The sequence below is a fragment of the Lissotriton vulgaris genome, chromosome 2_1 (genome assembly GCF_964263255.1).
Source record: "Lissotriton vulgaris chromosome 2_1, aLisVul1.2, whole genome shotgun sequence".
NCBI lineage: Eukaryota > Metazoa > Chordata > Amphibia > Caudata > Salamandridae > Lissotriton > Lissotriton vulgaris.
Genome location: NC_141687.1, coordinates 691,769,987 through 691,790,045, shown reverse-complemented (window position 1 = coordinate 691,790,045; position 20,059 = coordinate 691,769,987). Strand labels below are relative to the sequence as shown.

At 42.5% G+C, this 20,059-nt stretch overlaps 1 long non-coding RNA gene across 1 annotated transcript in view; it reads left to right on the top strand.

Annotated features, from left to right (window-relative positions):
- The window catches only part of LOC147730988 (uncharacterized), a 43,919-nt gene that overhangs the window by 2,501 nt on the left and 21,359 nt on the right, over positions 1–20,059 (top strand). The window contains exon 2 of the long non-coding RNA XR_015308616.1: positions 3,062–3,132. This is a non-coding gene — a long non-coding RNA (uncharacterized LOC147730988). The remainder of the gene's footprint in view (positions 1–3,061; positions 3,133–20,059) is intronic.

Here is a 20,059-nt window from a genome sequence, read left to right as displayed (position 1 = left end):
GATTCTCAGAGAGGTGGTGTAAGAAAGCCTGATACTGTCAGAATGGTAAACGTATATATAAACTGGACAAGCATGGATGTTACTTAGGGGGTCGCCAGGGGTCGCAGCTGCGATCTCTGGCTTGATCCTTGTGACCCCTGGCACTGCCTTTGAATCCCTGAACTTAGAAGTGGAAAATCAGTGCCAGGAACACTGGGGCAGCTCTTCCTTTTGAACAGTGATTGGGGCTCCACTTTCCTTGTTTTCTGTCAATTTACTTGTTACTCTAAAAGTGACTACTATTACTATTAGTGTAAATGAAAATGGAGTGCATTAGCTGGAATATGACCCTTCCTTGCAGCTGAGGTACATCAAAAACGCTTTCCAATTTATGTTGTGTGCATGCTTGTGGGCGAGAGTGTGTTTATTTGAGAAAGAATGTCTTTATGTGTGATTATTGGATCACTGAAATAATATCTACCACCAAAATATTGAGTTCCCATAATATCGATGAAAAAATATTGAGGGACATAATATCGACTTTCTATCTTCATTAAGGTAAGTACAAAAATATCGAGTTTAAAATATCGAGTGTTAAAAATATAGACTGTCAAAATATCGATTTTTTTATGTCTTTAAAATAAGTTAAAACTATTATAATATTAAATATATTTAATATAAACATTGTTAAAATTATTAAATAAATGTAACATTATTACATAATTAATGTAACTTTAAAAATTAATAATAATAATACATATATATATTTAAATACATGTTATTAATAAAATATATAGAATATATTTACCGTAGCATAGCAAAAGGTTTAAATTTAATGTAACCACTCCAGTGGGTGCTACATTAAAGAGATCGTTGGATAGCGTAGGGGTAAAAATTACTATTCCCACTTCAGTGGGTACAAGAGTAGGGAAAGCGTTGGATAGCGTAGGGGTAAAATTTACTATTCCCACTCCAGTGGGTGCAACAGTAGGGAAAGCGTTGGATAGCGTAGGGGTAAAAATTACTATTTCCACTCCAGTGGGTGCAACAGTAGGGAAAGCGTTGGATAGTGTAGGGGTAAAAATTACTATTCCCACTCCAAAGAATGCAACAGTAGGGAAAGCGCTGGATAGCGTAGGGGTAAAAATTACTATTCCCACTCCAGTGGGTGCTACAGTAGGGAAAGCGTTGGATAGCGTAGGGGTCAAAATTACTATTTCCACTCCAGTGGGTGCTACAGTATGGAAAGCGTTAGATAGCATAGGGGTAAAAATTACTATTCCCACTCCAGTGGGTGCAACAGTAGGGAAAGCGTTGGATAGTGTAGGGGTAAAAATTACTATTCCCACTCCAGTGGGTGCTACAGTAGGGAAAGCGTTGGATAGCGTAGAGGTAAAAATTACTATTCCCACTCCAGTGGGTGCAATGGTAGGGAAAGCGTTGGATAGCGTAGGGGTAAAAATTACTATTCCCACTCCAGTGGGTGCTACAGTAGGGAAAGCATTGGATAGCGTAGGGGTAAAAATTACTATTCCCACTCCAGTGGGTGCTACAGTAGGGAAAGCGTTGGATAGCGTAGGGGTAAAAATTACTATTCTCACTCCAGTGGGTGCAACAGTAGGGAAAGCGTTGGATAGCGTAGGGGTAAAAATTACTATTCCAACTCCAGTCGGTGCAACAGTAGGGAAAGCGTTGGATAGCGTAGGGGTGAAAATTACCATTCCCAATTAATTATTTTAAATTAATTACTAATTATATTTTAATTATTTACCAATTAATAATTAATTTAAAAATATAATTAATTTACATAATTATTTAATTAAAATTAAATTACTTCCCACCCTATTCCCCTATAAACACACAACCCGCTACAGAAGATAAATTACTAAAATTTAATTATTTATCAATTATTTATTTTTAATTAATTACCAATTATATTTTAAGTAATTACCAATTATTATTTAATTAACAATTAGATTAAATTTACATAATTAATTAATTATAATTAAATTACTTCCCGCCCTATTCCCCTGTAAACACACAACCCGCTACAGAAAATAAATTACAAAAAATTAATTATTTATCAATTATTCATTTTTAATTAATTACCAATTATATTTTAATTAATTACTAATTATTATTTAATTAACAATTAGATTAAATTTACATAATTAATTGTTTATAATTAAATTACTTCCCACCCTATTCCCCTATAAACCCACAACCCGCTACAGATTTATATTACACAAATATTATTAAATATTAATAACTTACCTTATTTTCGATATTTTTGTTGTCTATATTTTATCTAGTCTATATTATGTCTAGTCTATATTTTTGATTCGATATTTTGGCTATTCTAGTCGATATTACTCGATATTTTTGTTGTCTATATTTTGTCTAGTCTATATTTTGTCCAGTCTATATTTTTTACTCGATATTTTGTCCAATCGATATTTTGGAATCGATATTATGTCTGTTTACCGTGATTATTGTGTGTGTATTTGTAAGCATAAGTGTGTGAGTGAACATAAAGGTCAAATGGCATGTGATGTTCCTCCTTCAATACCCCTGGCATTTTGGTGAATGATGTCCATGTGGATAAGTACCATGAATCAAAGAGTGCTAATGCATATCGCTCACTGTGGGGTCGGGGTGATTATTAAGATGCAAAATGAATCAGTGCAATGATTTTTCACTTTAGGTGTCTTAGGTAACAACATTGCAGAGAAGTTGAAAATGAAGCTGCACCTCTTTGCAGATAGCCCCATTGTCTGCCGGATAACTGGTACCTGAAATTAGTTGGAAAATGAAAAGGACTTTCATAAAATGTTAAGAAACATCTAAGAGATGAGAAATATCACTAAATGCAGTTAAAAGTAAAGTAGGGTACTTTGATTTAGGTACTGGAGAGGGTTACATAATGGGGGTGGGGGCTGCACTAGAGTCTTTCAAATAACATTCCAAACTGGCAAGAGATATTGCAGCCACGGTCTTGGAGCGCACACATTGCTTATCATGCTTTAGTTTCATTATCCTCCTAATTGGGCAGCGCGTGCTGACTTCACTTTCTCTTCTTTAGTTTGTAGCTTGGACCAATGAATGATGGCTTCATCTTGAATAGTGTCCTTCCGCTGCTCGCTCTTTGATGAGGTACTTTTTTCTTTGTTCTTCCTCTGTGTTGCTCCTTTCTTCTTCCCCGTAGTGCTTTTCCTGTATTGCTTAACTGTTCCTACAACCCTCCCATTATCCAAGTTGTTTTTTCCCCTCCCACCCCATTGTTCATGTTGGTTCTTTCTATCCGAACCCCCTTGTCCGTGTTGCTTCTTCCCCTCCCACCTCTGTTGTTCACATTGCTTCTTTCCCTTGTACCCACGCCACTGCTGTCCAATTTGCTTCGTCCTCTCCCATCCCCCACTCCCCTTATCTGTGTTGCTTCTTCCCACCAACTCCCTGCTCTCCCATTGTCTGGGTTTCCCCCTACACACCATAAGAGAAAAAGAGCTATGGCGCATTCAGGATTGGCTTCATCATGTCACCTTTCTTTACCGTCCTGTTGCCCGGTCCCTCCATCACCTCTTGTTGTTTGTGTTGTGTGCTCCCTTTCAAACTCCATCCCGCTGTGCGTGTTACCCATACCCACCTGCCATATAAAACAAGCATTTGCAATGCAATAGGTCTCGCATTTGCGAGAGTTAGAGCTATTGGCATTGTAAATGACAATGTCGTTTATTTATGAGTTGCTGGTTTTCAAAACATATAAATAAAGGCATTGTCATTTACAATGCCAATAGCTCAAATTTGTAAATGTGAGACCTATTAAAGCCACCTTTGGATGAGAAATGGTGAGATGAAGCAGGGGAAAGGACAGAGGCAGAAGCTGTGTAAATGGAGAAGGCGAGAAGGGATGATAAACAGAGAGGATTTGATTGACTGGAAGTCATATATTGATGCCCTTCTTTCCCTGCCCTACTTGAAACCACCATGATTGTTCTCCTTAATTATTTGTCTTTTTCGGTATGGTGATCTAATTTACTGTGTTGCCGGAATTGTTAGTGTTAAATGACAGAAGCTGCTGTAACAGTGTCCGAGATAATTATAATACCTGCTTCTTGCTGGAGCGATATATTTTTTGGCGAACAGTGCTGAATAGTTTGCTGTAACCCTAGTGTATATTGGTTATGTAAAAAATGAGAAATTGATAGACCTTTTTTTTTAAATTGTACTTCAGATTCACCTTTATTGTTGGGGAGACCGGCAATGTTGTCACAGCCATATTGCTCAACACCAGCAGCACATGCTTCATGACCACCTCTTCGAAAACCATATATTTTTCTGCTTTCATACTAGCATTGTCTCACTTTTCTCCTGCTGTTCGGGGACTATTCTAATGCAACCTGAACTAGCTCTCATATACTGTGTCCTGTAATCTAATGGAGATGCTTATTGCTCAATATGACTGAACAACTACAATTATATCACATGCCACGTGAAGTGTCAATCAAAGCATCAATAATTTACAGGCCACAAAGCAGAAGGAAGCCCTTAAATGCCAGCCACTAAGCTTAAATGTGACTGTCAGCAAGCGACAAGATGCTGGTCACAGATGCAAACCAGTGGATAGCCACTGGTAATGCCGCTGACAACATATAAGGCCAACCTTTTACATTGGCCAACAACATACAAGGCCAACGTTCTACAATGACCAAACCACACTGTGTAGAACTGGCCGCGTGGTTATAAATCAGAATAAATAATACATATTTTGAAGCAAAACTATTGAACACAAAAGATATCGTGAAGTTAGCATATATAGGAAAGTATACATTTACTGTTCTTAACTCCACATCTCAGCACCTTCATGATCTAACTATATTGACGATATAGCTTAGAAAAATATGGACAACAAAAACATCATGAAGGTAAGTATTCAAAGGTAAATATGCATTCATAATTCTAAATCCACATCCAAGTACCATGAAAATATATTTAGGACTCGACTTTCTGGTAGTAGACCATGCAACAACAAAAAATAGGAAAGCCATGATTAACCAGAGTAGCCTAACCAGTGTGTCATTGGCCCCCGTGCAAGGAAACAAAATGGGGCCCTGGCCGCTGTTCAGATCATAAAAAAACTGCAACAATCTGGGGTCAGTGTGCCCTGGTGCCACTGAACTCGCTGCACCAAAGGAAGCCACGCCCCTGAGTATCCAGCATAAACAGCTCAATCAATGTTATTTGAGGTGGAAGAGCAATAGCACGGCAGCAAAGGCTTTATACCATTAAAAATAGGCAGAATTACGTCATTCAATGTTACAATAAGTAGCTCCAACTTAGTGGCGCTTTCCAGACAATGGCTTTATGAAACGATTGCGGTTTTATTCTCAAATTGCATTCAGCGAGCAAGATAAATCCGATTTCCCTATAGCTAGGAGAACAAAAATTAAAAGAACACAAACGTCCTCACGTTAATTGTCACATTAAACCTACACCCCGAAAATCAGACTTTTCCTCAAATGCTTTTGCAATTTCTAAACATCCCCTAACACATGGCCAGCACCTCTTGGTTCTTGTTGCTGTAAATCCGAAGGAGGGATGTGCTGCCTTAAATAACACATTTACTGGCTGGCAGCAAGCAGACTCTGAATGTGTACCGTTCTCTCAGATAACACGATGAAAGTGTCAGTGTGCGTGCGTGCTCGTGACTACGAGAACTGATGTAAGCCAGTCTGTTTATCTCGTGAGCCTCATGAACAGCGCCGCGAGCCCCTCTGCAGACTCCCCCTGCATTCCAGAGAGGCGCGCGACGCGATCCGGTCTGCATTGGCATGCTGTGGAGACAAGACCTGGCCACGCCCACAACGTTATCCTATGGGAAACGCTGCGTGCGGCCAGGTCTTGTCTCCCTTCGTCGGTCTCAGACTGCTGAGACGACGACTATAGTTCTCGCTTGCGAGATCGCGCTTTCAGCGAGTTCATCATAGGCGAGACCTAAAAAGCACTATGATGTAAGCCAGCACTGGCCATGTCATAGCTCTTTTTCCTAACGTTTTGCATGCTGCATAGCAGCTGCATTGCTCTACAACATGTCTAAAATACATTGGAAAGCACGTGCATAGTGGCCTGATCACAAATATGTTTGATTGGCGCTATTTCATGTGATTGGTGATAAAATCTGTGGTTTGTGCAAACATCATCAATCACCATTTTATGAAAGCAAGATTTTGGATGTGGTACTTTTGTGCATATTTGTTGTGTGGCAGTTTTTTGTGTTGACGATGCATCATGTTGTTTTAAGTACTGCTGGGTTTTGTGCTGCATTATTGCAATGTTCTATTGTTGTATTGCGGTTGTTGTGTTGTGTTCTCTTTTCACTGTTTTGTTTTACTCTGTATGTTATAAATGTGTTGCTATATTTATTTTGTGAATGTTATTTAGTTATGTTGTATTGCTTACTTTAGACATGTCAACCAACGCTGCTATGTTTCCAAACAAAAGTGGCACATGCTTTTAATATTCCTTTGAGAAGCAACTGTTTACCACTGTCTAAAGAGGTACGATAGCACTGCTCCAGCTATTCAACTATTTAAATCAACAGTCACCTCAAAACTAGGCAGAGTCTGTGTTTTGCGTTAATGCTTCTGGTGTTAAGTGCACCTTTCTTAAATTAATACTTGCAGTGCTCTCTCTATGTGAGACAGCCCCTGATGTCACTAGTAGCCATTTTAATGACACCTTTTTTGCCGATCTCAGAAGGATGGAAGAGCAGTAGATGCTGCTGCCAACCAGGGGTGATGGGGCAGGGTGGAAGGACTTACCATTTTACCACAGACCGCCTCTTCTTTCTCCATCCTCCTCTCTGCACAGAAGGAAGCACACAGACTCCCAGAATCCACTGGCCAATCACAACACTGCATTTGCAGCATTGTGATTTGTCTGAGCGCCATGGTTCGACGCTCAGATAGGGGCTGGCAGGCTGTGCATGTTCACATGCAAAGTGCGCATAGTGCTTTGGTCGGCCTGAGACAGCAGGCCAAAGCGTCATAAGCACTTTAGGTGGGCCCCACTCCTACCCCTGTGACACACAGGGAGACCTGCCCCGCCCACCTGTCTTCAGCTGCAAGCTGAATACAAAAAACAAAATGATAATAACTAAAGTTATTATTACGTTATTCTTTGCATTCAGCTTGCAGCTGAAGCAGTGGGGTGACACTCCTTCGCCTTAAAGGAGGAGCCGCCACTGCTAGCAAAACATAGGTCGAAGTTTGTTTTACCCAAGGTACACCTGGAAAGTGCTGCGGCAAGCCAGGGAGAGCTTCTGGGACGAAAGGGGTTGTCTCCACCTCTTCCCCTCTCCACAATTAGCTCTCTTCAGTTACGTATCAAGAGTGACGTGGGCCTGAGTGCAAGCAAGAAAAAAATACTCCCCCCTCCCAATTGCCATGAGGTAGTAAAACAGAACAATAATCCGGGTTCAGTTGGGCCCTCATTTCTGGACCCGGGTGCCACTGCTCTTGGTGTAAGATTGATAGCCAAGCCGCTAATGCTCATATCCATGACAGTCTCTTGAATTATTTTTGTGCCTTTCCTCCACTTTATAATCTTTCTACCTCCTTGTTATTCAGCAATACCCCCTAGTCGGAGGGTGTTTTCCGGATACATAGTCGATTAAGTATGGTGGTGACAAGCTCCGTGACCAGACCGTGTGCAACCTTTGCAAGGAGTTGGCATTTCTTTTGCCCAACACTATATTTCATACTTTGCTGTGTTTATGTGTCGGAAATGCGACGCCTCCATATGTTTTCATAAAAGGCAGACCAAACATGAATCAGTAGAAAATCCTCCTGCTGTTTTTGTTTGCTGTTCATTATTTCCATTTGCTTACACTGCCTGTGTGTTTGTTGGAGTGTACTCAGGCGCTCGCGCACCGGGCCTCTCATGCCTCCCCTCCCTGTTGCTGTTTTCGGATTGCAACACTTCCCATTATTATTTGCAGAAGAGAAGCCTTTTCTTTTCAACCCAGTGTTAGTCAGAAAGTGTTGCTGTGGTGATTACCTTTACACCATCGCAACAGTCTTTTCACTGCATGGGAAATGCTTGACGGGAAAGTAATTTATCAGGGGAAAACAGTTACACTTTTAAAGAATGCAGCCTAGTCATCGCATTCAGAGTGCTCCCATGACTTTCACATGGGAGGATAGTAGGTTAGGGGATGACAGAGAGAAAAAGAGAGAAAAAGCGCGTGGTGCCGCACGTTTGCGCGTCCCTACGGCAAGCCAGGAATTAAAATTAATGCTTCATAATTCTGAGACCAAACACAATTCAGCTAAACCAGGTTTAAAGGGCCTAACAAGGAAATATGACAGCGCGAATCTCCTTTACCCATGGATTGTCAGAGTGGGAAACCAGCACCAAAAATATTGCCTACTACAGTAATCTTTGAGATTCTATGTATTGGACCAATCCCTTTTTGCAGGGTTGTTCCCAGACTTTTTGCCTTCCTTCTGTATTTTGTATGACCTGTTATTGTTGGTTTTAGGACTCATGGCAGTTTACCACTGCTATTCAGTGCTAAAGTACATGTGCTCTCTCCTTTGAACATTGTATGATTAGCTTACACCTCTTTGGCATATTTAATTTACCTGTAAGTCCCTTCTAGGACTCTCCTTGTTGCTGTTGGTGATTTGTGAGGAGGTGTAGCTGAATCGGAGTATTCCTGGCCAAGGATTTGCCCACTGCTTGCCGGACCCGTTTCGCGGGTCCCGCTTCGCCATCTGAGGACTCTGTCATTATTTGCTCCTGGACTAGCGCTGAAGAGCTGTGCTTGGGGAAGGTGAGGGTTGTAACAGTGACAGGGCTGCAAGCGGTAACACAGGGACTCCGTTTCCCAGGAGTCCCTGCACGACCTTCTATCACCACCTGGTCCGCTCTCCCTGCCTGCCCGCCCCGCCCCCTGACCACGAAGGATTTAAACCTGCCTCTTTTCGTGAGCCTGTGAGACTCTCCTTGTTGCTGTTGGTGATTTGTGAGGAGGTGTAGCTGAATCGGAGTATTCCTGGCCAAGGATTTGCCCACTGCTTGCCGGACCCGCTTCGCGGGTCCCGCTTTGCCATCTGAGGACTCTGTCATCATTTGCTCCTGGACTAGCGCTGAAGCGCTGTGCTTGGGGAAGGTGAGGGTTGTAACGGCGACAGGGCTGCGAGCGATAACACAGGGACTCCGTTTCCCAGGAGTCCCTGCACGACCTTCTATCACCACCTGGTCCGCTCTCCCTGCCTGCCCGCCCCGCCCCCTGACCACGAAGGATTTAAACCTGCCTCTTTTCGTGAGCCTGTGGGACTCTCCTTGTTGCTGTTGGTGATTTGTGAGGAGGTGTAGCTGAATCGGAGTATTCCTGGCCAAGGATTTGCCCACTGCTTGCCGGACCCGCTTCCCGGGTCCCGCTTCGCCATCTGAGGACTCTGTCATCATTTGCTCCTGGACTAGCGCTGAAGCGCTGTGCTTGGGGAAGGTGAGGGTTGTAACGGCGACAGGGCTGCGAGCGTTAACACAGGGACTCCGTTTCCCAGGAGTCCCTGCACGACCTTCTATCACCACCTGGTCCGCTCTCCCTGCCTGCCCGCCCCACCCCTAACCACTTTCCCTCCCTTTATATCAGGCAGATTATACCGCTGCGCGGGAGCGCCCCGGGAGAAGCCCGGGACAAGGGCGGGGCCGTCTGCGGCCATCAGAGGCCAGAAGAGACTGGACTGGGCACCCGAGATTCGGGTGCACTCATTTGTATTGTAAGCCTACCCCGTCTGCCTTTGTTCTTATTGTAGTGGTTGGGGCACTTTTATCTGATCAGCTGTCACTCATTTGTACACTCTATGAGAGTCTAGTGTTCGCGGTTTTCCCTATTCCCTCTCTTTGTTCTCGGTGAGGGCGATGGAATGCCGCGAAACTAGAAGTATGGCGGCGGCGGGTGGTAAAAAGCTGACAGGAACATTAGATGATTTTATTTTTCGTACCAATTCTTTGATTGATCAAGGTATTGTCCTTATGGAAAGAAGGGTTTCCCAGGAACTCGCATTAGCCAAAAGATCGTCTTTGGGTCTCATTGGTTCTGCACGCACCCCTGATACTTCGTTACGAATACCTAACCCTGTGCAGACTCTTGTTGATGTTCATAATGTTAACTGCGTCCAGCCTGGCTTACGAGACTCTCCACCACCTAACCCTCAGGCACAGGCTCCCAATCTTACTGAGACTAGTTCGGAGTCTAACTTGGTAGATCTTCAGGCAGACTCTCAGGTAGCGACCCCACACGACCAGAAGAGGGGGAAGCGGGAGGGGGCCATTCCCTAACGTAAGCATCCAAACACTAACCTCCCTGGAGCTAAGAAAGTTAGTGCTATAATAGCCGGGAACACTAGTAATGATGCTAATGAGAGGGGTAGAATAGCAGAGTTGAGGGAACCCGGTAGGGAATCTGTTGGGCAGAAATCCGGGACGGAATTAGTTCAATCTGAGACCGCAAGATTACCCTTGAATATCCTTGACGATACCATGTTGGATAACACTCTGGCCGATATCCTTGAAGACAGCATTATAATTGATAGGTCGGGAGTCGACAGAATAGAAGTTACAGATGGGGAGGAGGAGCCCATAGGCTGTACTATAACAAAAATTGTTAAAACCCTACTTGCTCCCTTATAAGCCAGGCTTCATGGTATTGAAAAACTGCTTCATGATATACACAAGGATATAAGGTTTCAGGATAGCCTTTATGCCAACAGGGCAACTAATGCTACCGCTCTAGCTAACAAACCCCGGTCTGCGGGTAAAAGCTCAGTAGTGGTTAAAAACAACACACCCAAGAACCAGGTGTTGAATCGCCCCAACCCTGTGAGTAACAAAGAGAGTACTCAAACCCCTACATTAAATAAGCCCACTGACCAAGGTAATCCAAAAGGCCCTGTCACCTTTACCCCAACCCCCTGATAAAATTATGACTCGGCGTAACATCCATCTACCACCGGATGCCTGCCCCCATGTGATCATTTTGACAGGGGTTACGAAACTAACCCCTTCAAATTCAGAAACTTTCCAGGCGCTTAAAAATAAGGTATGCCACTGGTTAGCTAATAATTATCCCCTACCTTCAAATCTCTGTGGCAATATTCTAATGGTTGAGAGAACGCCCTGGGTGGGACATAATAGGAAAAGAATACAGGGGGGCTGTATAGTAGTGACTTTTGAAGATTACCGTATTGTGGAATACATATACCAAGGGAATCTCGTAACAATGGTACCCTAGTGACGGCTAAGCCTTTGTCCTATTTTTACATGCCTACTGAGCGACGGGACAATAGATGGAGTTGGCTAAAAGACCCCAATTATCACAGAGGAGTGAGGAGGCAAGAGGTGCCCAGGGACATGAATCCCTATAGTTGGGGTGGGGGCGGGGAGGAGGGGTGGAATCTAGTTCAGAGAAGAGGAGGAAGGCATAACTATGGCAATAGACATCATGCAGATAGTTTTAGGGGTAATGGTATGATTGTTGGTCACCTAAATAACCATACTCAAGCTCCTCATGCACTAGATTACCTCTGCAACATCCCAATGACGAACCAGTATGAATGCCTGTCCGACTTAGGTTGGGTGGATGGACAACAGGTGAGCACAGTGCCGGGAAATGATAAAGGAAACAGGATTACACTCGTTTCACCTGCAAAAGTGGCCCTGGAGAATGGGGTCCCGAGTGTGGATACCAGGGTATCAGCTCCGGTCGCCCAGGAGCTTGGCAAGGGCAGGGATCTAGTAATTACTGCAAATAGTCAATTAGCAGGCAAGGAAGCCACTAGAGGCAACTGAGATATAAAGGTGGTAACCTGGAATATTGCTGGGCTAAGGAACAAAGTTGATGATCCTATCTGGAGGGAATTTGTAGGTACTGCAGACATCATTGGCCTACAGGAGACTTGGGACACAAAGAACATACTTACCCTGGATGGCTATATCACCTATTCTCTCCCAGCAGTTACTACCACTAGAGGAAGAGCCAGGGGCGGGTTGGTACCCTAGTGGCCGCTAACATTCTTGGAACACACACGGTGATTGCATCAGGTTCACCCTACTATTTGGCAGTCCAAATCGCCTGTAAAGGGGCATATAATGTTCTAATTGTACATTTTTATAACTCTTTTGATAGAGCCACCTCAACCAGCAACCTGACAGCGTTAAATTCCTTCTTAGCAGAATATAAGGAGCTGACGGAGTCTCAATGCTTTTTAATATTACTGGGGGACTTTAATATTCATTGATGTCCAGATAAATGTATGTCCAATGATCTATTTGCCCCTATTGAACAAGGTGATATTCATTTTGAGCATACGGATCAGGGGATCCTATTAGAAAATACCCTGGCTGAAAATGGTTTGATGTTACCCACGGGGGATGAGGTGGATATACCCACTTTTAAGGGAAATGGTAGTGGGTCCACTATAGACTTTATTTTTATAAGTTTAACCCTGGGGACTAACATAGTAGCCTATTCTCCTGTTTGGTCTCACTTTAGTGATCATAACCCTGTCTTTCTATGTGCTAGAGGCATCCTTAGTACATCTGAGAGCTCACTGAACAGGGTTGATAAACAAGATATCCGGGCAACAGACCAGGCACGAAGGATTAAATGGTGTAACATTGTACCTGAGGATTTCTTAAGTAACCAAGTCTCCAATATTAGAGGGCAGGAGTTGCGGATATGTATGGATGAGGAAGCTGGGGACATAGAGGTAGTGGAAGCATATCAAAAAGTCTGTCACCAGGTTATGTCTGATTTAATGTGTTCTGGCAAAGTTAAAGACTCAGGGACAATCGGCTGGTTTGATCATAACTGTTCAGTAGCCAATCGTAAACTGAAAGAGGCTTTAAAAAGCAAGCCAGTTGACAGACAACGTGTCGCCCTCTTAAGGAAAGCATATAAAGCAGCAGTAGAACAGAGGAGACGGGAGATCAGGGAAGATGCCTGGGCAGAATTGACTTCCATAGACGTGATAAAAAACAGTGCCAAATTCTGGGCAGTGGTCAACCAACCGTACTTTGTTGACTCAAGTAACAATGTTCTAGACTGTGGCATCCAGGAAGACAAGTGGCTCACCCATTTTAAGTCAGTTTATGAACAGGTGACTATAGGGGTTGATGGTTCAACCTCGTTGACTAGTCATCCATATACTTTAGTGGTGAATGAGGGCGAGGTGGCTGAAGCCATCAGTAAAATGAAAAGCAATAAGGCCCCCGGCCCTGATGGCGTACCAGCCGATCTTTTTAAATCCAACATAGCAATATGGTCTAAAGTTTTATCTAATGTATTCAATAGAATTTGTAAATTCGGTATCCCAATGACCTGGTCGCAATCGGTCATTGTACCTATTTTTAAAAAGGGGAATAGAGGAGACCCGGGTAATTACCGCCCAATTTCCCTTATAGATTCTGCAGTGAAGGTCCTAGGCATAGTGGTTCTGTGCAAATTAACTGATTGGCTTGAGGAAACGAATTCTTTGTCAGCATTACAGTATGAGTTTAGAAAGGGGCGCAGTACGATAGATCAGAGCCTCAACCTCCAATTGCTGATTGGAAAGTATAGCATATCGAAGCAAGGTTGCTTATATAAAGCATTTATGGACCTGTCCTCGGCCTTTGACCTAGTGAACAGGTCCAAGCTATGGGGTTTGCTCTTAAAGATGGACATGGATGTAAACATAGTATACTTTTTAGCCGATCTCCATAGGGACATCACAGCTACAGTGAAATATGATCGTAAGGGGAATTGTACGGGCAAGATAGGTATAACCAACGGGGTCAGGCAAGGCTGTATTTTAGCCCCCCTATTATTCACCTTATATATCAATGAGCTGGCCAGTGTGCTAGGAGCAGCTTGTAAGGACATCCCGAGGGCAGGCAAGTTTCCCCTCCCCGCATTATTATATGCAGATGATGCTGCTCTTTTAGCGCGCACGTCAGTAGGGCTACAAAGTCTTTTAAATTCCTTTTATGAGTTCATGTCCTCCTTGAATCGTAGCGTTAATTACACTAAATCTCATGTCATGGCCGTGGGTACAAAGGGTAGGCGCAGGAAGCTGATGACACTCCACTGTAATGGGAATAAGTTATCGAGGGTAACTAGATTCCCATATCTGGGGGTGGTTTTTGATGAAAGTTCTACCTAGCTCCCACAACTGTCTGAGAAAAGAAATGCTTTTGTCCGGTCCATTTTTGCAGTTCTCGGGTTTTTCCCGTAAACTGGGGGTAAAACCGCTACAGGCAGTGTTAAAGGTCTATACCGCCAAATGTGTTTCCATAGCCATGTATGGCGCAGATCTATGTGGTTTTAAAAATGCTAAGTTGTTGCAGGTGGCAGAGGATAAGTTTTTGAAGTCCATTTTATCAGTACCACAATCGACCTCAGGTGTCATAGTTCATCAAGAATGTGGGGTGGAATACCTAGAAGACCGGATTGCCATCGCACCCCTATTAAAGTGGATTGCGGTTTGGATGAATCCGGAATTGGAGGTGAACCATGAGATCCTGAGGGACTGTCTTACTTTAGAACATTGGGAATCCATCCCATGGCTAAAATACGTCAAAAAACTTGCAGTCTCTTTAGGCCGCCCAGAACTATTTGATGAGCCTTCTAATCTGGTTAAGGGAGACATGAAATGGGTCAAGACCGCATATAGGCTACATAAAGAGATGGATAGAGAAGGCCATGAGCTGACTAAGCCAACTGTGAGAGCTCATCAGTTAGTTGTAACAACAGACCATGATTTAGAACCATATCTGAAGGTTGTTAATAATGCCAATCACAGATATTTACTAACCAAGTTTAGGTTGAATAAATTTCACCTCCTTCTCTCTGGGCGCCCATGTTGGACTAAGATATCAGAATTAGAATTGTGCACCTGTGATGGATTTTCAATAATGGACACTGCTCACTTTATGTTCATTTGTGGTTATTTTACGGATATCCAGAAAAAATTCATTGTACCCCTACTAAAGGATAAAGGGTTTAGAAAAGTGAAACTGGCCCTATTATATCTTCAATTGCTGTCCAATACATGGGAAATCGTTAATGTTGCTACATTTTTAACCATAGACATGAGACTAAGGAAAAAACTAGCTAGTCTGAGATAACATCTTTCCAAGGTCTATTTTTAGAAGTCTGTTAATAATGAATTTATAATCGGATTATCTGTGTATGTTTTTTAAATTCACTTATGAACTTGGTTTCTATCTTGTAAAGTTTTTTAAATCTTTTTAACATATGTCTTGCTGTTTGTTTACCATATTGTAATTTGGTACCTCGGTCCCTCTTTTCTTGGTATTTTTGTATACTTTTGTGGTTTTTGTTATGAACCGAATAAAGTATTTCTGACTGACTGACTGAAGTCCCTTCTACCATGGTATCCCATATAGCCAGGGCTTCTAAATTAAATGCTACTAGTAGGCAAGCAGCACTGCTTTCGCCACCCACAGAAGTTGCCTTTCAAACCTATCTCAAGGCCTGCCACTGCAGAGCCTGCATGTGCAGTTTACTGCCACAGAGACATGGAATTAGAAATGAGTTTTCTGGTTGGCTGCGATATGTACCTAAGCCAGTCAGATTCCACCACCCTAGTTAGGATGAGGGGATTACATGTCTAAAATAACCCCTGCTTACCCCATTGGTGGCTTGGCATGAGCAGTCAGGCTTATCTCAGAAGCAGTGTGTAAAGCACTTGCACATAGCCACCAGTTATATAGTGAAAACACTACAAAATTACACCACATCAGTTTTAGAAAAATAGCCATTTTTTATCTGTGTTAAATAAGATCAAAATGATAAAAATCCATCATACAGTGATCAAAATACGAATAAATGAAAAATAGACTTTATATACAGTTCCTTGAAGTCGATAGCTCCATCCGGTTCTATCATGGCATCGTCAACAAACAAATCCAACAGTTCTGGCCAGTTGCAGCATCGCGGGCAAGCTACAGTGTCGGGGAGACCCGAAAACCGTACCTCTGGATATGCAGGGCGTCGGACCTTATGGTGAGCTTCGGCAGACGTCAGTTCCGGAAGACGGTGCAGGAGTCTCGGGCCTTGAAGTCACATGCGTTGCAGGTCAAACTCCGTGAATTTGATGTCGGCATCGGCAGTCATCAGGGTTGGGGTGAAAAACAGAGCAGTGGGGAATGCAATGTCTGCAGGCAGCGGCTCAGTGATGGTTGTCCAGCTGTACCAGGGAGACTGGGGCTACTGTGCAAAGTGCGGGTGGTGCTTGTTGCGGTGCTGACAGGTCATGGTAAAAGCAGCGTCCTCATCATTGCTGCAGTGCTGTTGTCGGTAGACCCAAGGCAGCGGTCCGAGATGGGGCAATGCTTTTTGTGGGACCTACAGGTTACGGTGATAGCAGCGGGGTCAGTTGACGATCTGGAGTTGATAGCGCTGGCATGGGTAGCCAAGGCTGCGGTATGGGACTGGCTGTGCATTGTGTAACCTACGAGCCGTGCCCCCAAACCACAGTGCAGGCAGAGGTGTCACTGTGAGCTTGAAGCCGCATTGTCGGTGAGACCAGGCCCACGAGCGGTGTCCACAGGCCACGGTGCAGGCAGTGTGAAGCTAGGCAGTGCGCAATGTGGTTTCCGCAGGTCACAGTCCAAGCAGTGGCTCGTGGCAGCATATCACGGAGTCGTTGGTGAGACTAGGGTTGCAGTGCGAAGTGCGGCGGCGCCTTCATCGATGCCTTCAGGTCACGGAGCCATAGAATGCAGAAAGAACAGTCCAGTCCTTACCCTGTCCAACTCAGAAACAGCAACTGCTGGCCAACCCTGCAAAATGGTAGTCTCTCCTCACAGCTTTTCCAGCTTATAAGGAATAGAAAGATGACAGTTCTAGGTGGTTTTGGCGCTTAACACTATATAGGCAGACAATCCCAGATTCACTATACTTTTTGGTTGTTGGGTGCCTAGGTATGGGTTGTCATCCTTACCCACCAATAATCCGTAGATTCAAGTATAATACAATCCTATCACACCAACTTTAGGTATTTTACAGGAAAATGTCACAATATTTCAATTCACAGAATTAATATAAATTGAGTTGTATATATGATTCATTTAATCTTTAAGGCTTTCTCCAAAATCCAGCCAACACGTGTTTCGTCGAATGGGCAGGAACCCACGACTTTATCAGGGCTGGGAAAGAAAATACAATACAAACAATATTGGAATTTCGAGATACATTGTCTCATGATCATAATTTGTACATGTTATTAATATTTGAGGATTCTAGATTACATGTCAGGCAAGTGAGATTGTTTGAGTTGTGGGATATATAGCATTTCCCGTACATATATATTGTTTATCTCTTATCATTAAGTGAGGAAAACTTGCTAGGAAAAAGAGGTGGGGGAGAGTAGATATTTCCCATAGAAAAGGGTGAAGATTGTCTCATTCAAAGAGACATTAGTATGCCCCACAGTCTGTGAAGTTATTCACTTCATAGGTTGTGCATATTCCAATCTCTCACCGGCGGTGTGCTGAGTATGTTTTACCGCTTACATGCCTTATTAAGTGAATTGTGTAAGTGCCCGTGCCGAGTCTAGTTCTTCGCAAGTGTTGATGTGTATTTTTCAACTGGTGAGGTGCCTACAATAGATGTAGAGGCTGAGTATTTGTACCCAGGCTTACCTGATATTCGTTAATTGTACACTTTTATGCCTGTAAATTATCCAAAGTATAACGTATTGTTGAGTTTCATATTAAGTATCATAGTCAACATTTTAGTACAGGAATAATAATGAAATTAAGTAAACCAGCTCAGAGACATACCTTCTGGCTGATTATACTTCTGACCCAGCCTCACGTGGCATGGGTTAATAATCTCCTTAGACCTCAATCTTTTTATCCTATATTTCGAGCTGTATAAAGACACATAAAAAGTATATATTGTGTATTATCCAGGTGGAATGCTATTACGTTTAAAGAACAGCTAATATATCCCTCTGTTAGGTACAAATCATTTGCGAGGTGACGAGCTTACCTTCTAATTAATGGTAAGTCTATAATCTCCGTCGTGATCAAGATATTTTTGAAGTTCCAATTCAATCCTTGGAAGGATTGATGTTCATCTTAATTATTTGTTAAGAAATCATTCTCACCCCAGCTGTCGATTATGAAAAAGAGAGAGGAAATCATATATACGGAAATTAGTTAATGTTCCGTAATTCAGTTGATCTCTAACTTATCGGATGATTATTTGTTCGGTCCAATATCTTACCTTCCTATTTAGAAGTCCTGAGGCAGTATTTTGGCTCCGTATCGAGTAGCTTCTTCCGTATTTTGGAAAGCCCGCGTCTATAACCCGGAAGTATATAACCCTCGGGTTCCCCTTCCTGCGTACGAGTACTAGAAACTTTGTATTACCATTCGAGTCGTTTCTGTTAGCCATATTGAAACGGTGTCTGTTATATAAATACACTGTAATATTAAAAGTTATTCAAAGTTGGTGCTCGTGATTCGAATATAATCCAGTGTGGGGCGAAGTGTTACGTGCCGTTCACGAATTGCGTTTTGTACCATTTAAGGTGTATCCATATTTATTTAATATGTGCTCGTCACCTAGTGATGTCCGACATCCAAACCATGGGGCCAAGTACATGTAGATTAATAGAATAGACAGACATTTGTAGTATACCGCATTGACAGTCATGTCTTATTAATATATCATTAATCAGATTACCGCAATGACATTTTTTGTCATGTTACCTATCATTCATCTAATTACAATTGTATGGAGTACTGTGAGGCAAGCATTATACTGTATAATTTAAATTGTAAAACACATTGCTTATCAAGTTGTTATTATAAATAAGCTTGAGGGCACATTCGCTTGTATTGCAGTTGTTAATTCATTCCATTGCAAGTTTAAGCTTAGTACATGAATTCATATCTAGATGAGCCGTATGATATAAGACTGTGTCTCAGTCACCTAGATAATAATGCAGTTCCTGGTCTGAGTTCATCCCATATTCTACCGCTCGCATAGTTAATATCCATGACGCTTCTCTGCGTCGCAAAACCAATTCCCTGTTGGAAGGTAAGATATTGGACCGGAACAAATAATCATCCGATAAATTAGAGATCAACTGAATTACGGAACATTAACTAATTTCCGTATATATGATTTCCTCTCTCTTTTACATAATCGACAGCTGGGGTGAGAATGATTTCTTAACAAATAATTAAGATGAACATCGATCCTTCCAAGGATTGAATCGGAACTTCAAAAATATCTTGATCACAACGGAGATTATAGATTTACCATTAATTAGAAGGTAAGCTCGTCACCTCGCAAATGATTTGTACCTAACAGAGGGATATATTAGCTGTTCTTTAAAAGTAATAGCATTCCACCTGGATAATACACAATATATACTTTTTATATGTCTTTATACAGCTCGAAATATAGGATAAAAAGATTGGGGTCTAAGGAGATTATTAACCCATGCCACGTGAGGCTGGGTCGGAAGTATAACCAGCCAGAAGGTATGTCTCTGAGCTGGTTTACTTAATTTCATTATTATTCCTGTACTAAAATGTTGACTATGAAACTTAATATGAAACTCAACAATACGTTATACTTTGGATAATTTACAGGCATAAAAGTGTACAATTAACGAATATCAGGTAAGCCTGGGTACAAATACTCAGCCTCTACATCTATTGTAGGCACCTCAACAGTTGAAAAATACACATCAACACTTGCGAAGAACTAGACTCGGCACGGGCACTTACACAATTCACTTAATAAGGCACGTAAGCGGTAAAACATACTCAGCACACCGCCGGTAAGAGATTGGAATATGCACAACCTATGAAGTGAATAACTTCACAGACTGTGGGGCATACTAATGTCTCTTTGAATGAGACAATCTTCACCCTTTTCTATGGGAAATATCTACTCTCTCCCACCTCTTTTTCCTAGCAAGTTTTCCTCATTTAATGATAAGAGATAAACAATATATATGTACCGGAAATGCTATATATCCCACAA